Raw genomic sequence first — 5,000 nt, forward strand, 5'->3', positions numbered from 1 at the left:
GAAAGGTGGAGGATGAGAAAGACCTGCTTGAGAGATGCTTTGTTGTCTCCATGGCAACAGGCAGATGAGGCTTATGGGGGCTGTAGTATTGGGAGCAAACACACAGACACACACACAGTTACACACACACACACACACACACAAAACACACACACACACAGTTACACACAGACACACACACACACAGTTACTAACTCACACACACACAGTTACTAACTCACACACACACACACACACACACACACACACACACACACACACAGGTACATACACACACACAGTTACACACACAGTTACACACACACACACAGTTACACACAGTTACACAGTTACACACAGTTACACACAGTTACACACACACACACACACAGTTACACACACAGTTACACACACACACACACACACACACACACAGTTACACACACACACACACACACACACACAGTTACTCACTCACACACACACACACACACACACACACACACACACACACACACACACACACACACACACACACACACACACACACAGTTACTCACACACACACACAGTTAACACACACACACACACACATACACACACACACACACAGACAGTTACAAACACACACACAGTTACACACACACTCAAAGTTACACACACACAGCGAATCTGTTTTGTAGTTTCTTGTAGTTTTTAAGTGTTTCTTGAGATTACGTTTCACATTTGGAGTATAATTTCCCCCGAATATTTTCCCGATATTTTAAGTTTCTTTTTAATGCTTTTCCAGCATTTTTTTTTACTTTTTCCCCCAAGCTTTTGACATCCCTTGCGGGATGTTTCTGGGACGGTTTGACTCTTCTTTGCAGCATTTTCGGCCTTATTTCTTGACAAGGACAGCTGAAAGACAAGAAAGGGAGAGAGATTTTTGATATTGTTACATGTGTTGACATGATGAATGTTAACCCAAGCTTACTGTCCGCATCCCATGACCACTGACGTCAATGCAACAGCTCAATGTTCATGCCTTCAACAACCCCACACAATCACACACCCTGAACTGAACCATATATATATATATATAACATATACATATACATATATATATATATATACATATATATATATATATATATACATAACCAACAAAACATACATACATACATATAACAAACATATATATATATACATACAATATACATACATATATATATATACATACACACATACAACATACACTACATCACATACATATACATACAACACACATATACACATACACACATACATACATACCACAAATACATACATACACACACACATACAATACACATACATAACAACAACCACAAACTCAATCATTATACTACACATATAATTATATAAATAAATATATAAAATATAATAATAGAGAGAGAGAGAGAGAGAGAGCTGACCTTCGAAGTCGCTGCTCCATCATCTCTAATGTGACTATTACACCACTGTTCATCACCCCCCCGACCGGCCCTCAGACCCCGCCCACCAGGAGTCTGGGTCTGCTGACGTTTCTTCCTAAAAGGGAGTTTCTCCTCGCCACTGTCGCACTAGCCACCGCTAATTAGGGCTGGGAACCCCCAGAGGCCTCACGATACGATATTATTGCGATTTTAAACACATTGCAATATTCTGCAATATATTGCAATTTATTACCTTTTTTCCAACTTCAAATTTTTCCCAATTTCAAATGATGTCCCCAAAGGAAAATTTTGTCCACATCTGTTTTATCTAAAAAGACACATTTCTCTGTGTACTCATCTCACTTCAATTTTATTGCTGCAAAATGGGATCATCAAGCAGATAAACTGACCAACACATATAACATAAAAGATCGATACTTGGCGTCTGTGTATCGATACAGTATTGCCACGAAAAAATATCGCGATACTATGCTGTATCGATTTTTCCCCCACCCCTACTGCTAATGCTTGCTCTTGAGGGAATTACTGTAATGGTTGGGGTTTTGGAATTATAGAGTGTGGTCTAGACCTACTCTATCTGTGAAGTGTCTCGAGATAACTCTGTTATGATCTGATACTATAAATAAAATTTAATTGAATTGCGTCGAGGACTAAACCTCTATATATGGGCGCGCGCTCTACCAACTGAGCTATCTGGGCGCCCCAAGGGGGGTAAGCTTCAGCTTCAGAACTCGATCCATCTATGGCGCCATTTTGATGCTACCAAGCCATCACCTCCCGTTAGCATCCCATTGACTCCCATTCATTCTGACGTCACTTTGACAGAGAATAACTTTACATCTGAAGAGTTTAAAGACTCTATTTGTCCGTTGTTTATTTCTAAAGAAACACGACAATGTATAAAAGGCTCCATTACCTTGTAGCTCACGTTATGGCTCCGTAGCAGACGCTTTTATAACAATAGGCTAACGATTGGGTCATAACCACGAGACTTACTGTCACACAGTAGAGGAATTACCGTATAGTACAGGAGAAGCTCACAGGCAGTTTGGACTTCCATTAGCTGTTTAGGTTTAATTACTAATGTTAAAGTGCCCATATTCTGCTCATTTTCAGGTTCATAATTGTATTTTAAGTTTGTACCAGAATAGGTTTACATGGTTTAATTTTCAAAAAACACCATATTTTTGTTGTACTGCACATTGCTGCAGCTCCTCTTTTCACCCTGTGTTCAGGTCTCTGTTTTAGCTACAGAGTGAGACCTCTTTTCTTCTTCTTCTTCTGTACTATCTTTGATTGCACTCGCACATGCTCAGTAGCTCAGATCGTAGCTCATGTCAGCTAGCTCATGTCAGCTAGCTAACTCTAGAGACAGTAAAAGACAGGCTGTTTCTCCAACTTTGGTCAGTTACAAGGCAGGATCAGCTGGGAGACTTCTAAATGAGGGAGCACATGTAAGTAGTTCTTTTGTAGATTATGGTGAACTTGTGTGTGTTGTAGCAGTGCTTTGCTATTGAGAACGAGGTACCATGCTAGTGTTAGCATTAGCGAGCTAACGGTTGTGGTTAGCCAGCTCATTTTGTTGTTGGATTGTGACGTCACAGTCCGAGCCGATGTTGACCAGCTCACCAGGAGACTGAAGGCAGGACACATTCAGAAACCAGATCTCACTCAGAACACCATGGATGGATTTATTTCAAAGTCTGTATGTGTGTGGAAGCACCAGAGACACAAAAACCCCAAAAAAAAATTAAAAATAACTCCCCAAAACAACAAAAAAAATTTTTTTTTTAAAAAAATGAACCTTAAATAAACCATTTTTGTAACCAAAAATAACCCTTTCTTTCCTGTAAAAAAAAAGCCTATGTTATCTCCTTACATATACCTACCCTCCGTCTCTGTAAGATTGGGAATGATTGAGATTTCTCTCGGCACAGCTACCAGAAGACTTCACACTTTCAGACAGGTTGCTCACGTCACATCTACGTCTTCAAGCTCAGCTGGAGGCTGCTCAGTAACGCTCAGCCAGCACCGGGAAAGAGACTTCTGACATCCTTCACTGTTCTCATACAGAGCAACAGGGTCTGCTGGTCCATTTATATATACTGTCTATGGGAGCGCCCACGTTTTTGACGCTTCATATGTTTTTATTTTAACATTCTTTGAAATGTTTTTTTTCCCCCAAACACTTCTGAAGTTTCTTCCCAAAACAATTTTGCGAAAATACATTTTTTTTTGTCACAATTTGTACGGTATAGGGGCCAGTAGAAACTGACTTTGGGCAAGTAGAATTTTGTATCACCTGTCCGACCAGATAATAAGGGGAAAGCCCCTCTTACCGCTGAGCCCTGAGAGGTGACTTTACTTCCCGATAAGACCGGACTGGAGCTCCCAGATGTTTCCTGTTCTCACCGCCTGACCCCGACTTAGTCCGACTCGCGCGACTGTGCGTCTTCCTCGCCCTCTGACATACATTGTGTTTACGTGTAGCCTGTCGGGGACACCGGCTGCTTTCTCTAGCACGCGCGTGGAAATCTAAACGGCGCTCGGACAAGCTGGCAGCAGCAGAGCGAGAGCCCCGAGCGCTGCAGGGAGACCAACAGACTGCTGCACTCTGCTGGGTTGAGTTCCAGTTTAGAGGTTGACGTTCTCGCTACCTCTGTGTCTGCGTATTCACATTCATATCCAATTATGGCCTCGCTTAATCGGCGGGCCGCGGAGACGTAAACAAAGGTGCGGACAAAAAAATATATTAAAAAAAAAAATAAAATAAAAATGCTGTAAAAGCAATTAAAAATAAATGGGTTTTCTTTTATTTATTTTTTTTGCCCCAGAGAAAGAGATAAAGGCAGGAACAGTATGGAGGCAGTTAGCTGCCCGCTGCCTCAGTTTGTTAATTTATTTTGGTCACAACTGTTGTTGGCGCTGCTGCTGTGGACTGTTTTTGGCGCCGTCCTGGGGCGCCATCGCGCTAAACTGCTAAATTAACCCAATTATTTGGAGCGAGCTGAAGTGGCGCTGCCGCCGACAGGCTCTGTTATTTCTGAGGACTCCATATCTGTGTTGTCTCTGCACAGCTCTAGGCTGTGTGTGTGTGTGTGTGTGTGTGTGTGTGTGTGTGTGTGTGTGTGTGTGTGTGTGTGTGTGTGTGTGTGTGTGTGTGTGTGTGTGTCTCTATGTGTGTGTGTGTGTGTGTGTTCTGGTCTCTGTGTGTGTATGTGTGTGTGTCTTTGTGTGTGTGTGTGTGTGTGTCTGTGGTCTGTGTGTGTGTGTGGTGTGTGTGTCTTTGTGTCTGTGTGTGTGTGTGTGTGTGTGTGTGTGTGTGTATGTGTGTGTGTGTGTGTGTGTGTGTGTGTGTGTCTCTCTCTCTGTGTGTCTGTGTGTGTGTCTCTCTATGTGTGTGTGTGTGTGTGTGTGTGTGTGTGTTCTGTGTGTCTCTCTGTGTGTCTGTGTGTGTGTGTGTCTCTCTCTATGTGTGTGTGTGTGTGTCTCTCTCATGTGTGTGTGTGTGTGTGTCTCTATGGTGTGTGTGTGTGTGTGTGTGTCTCTGTGTATGTGTGCGGG

At 42.3% G+C, this 5,000-nt stretch overlaps 1 protein-coding gene across 1 annotated transcript in view; it reads left to right on the forward strand.

Annotated features, from left to right (window-relative positions):
* phf21b (PHD finger protein 21B) overlaps nt 1-5,000 on the forward strand; it is a 154,702-nt gene that overhangs the window by 62,931 nt on the left and 86,771 nt on the right.

This window comes from Perca fluviatilis, chromosome 23 (assembly GCF_010015445.1).
Source record: "Perca fluviatilis chromosome 23, GENO_Pfluv_1.0, whole genome shotgun sequence".
NCBI lineage: Eukaryota > Metazoa > Chordata > Actinopteri > Perciformes > Percidae > Perca > Perca fluviatilis.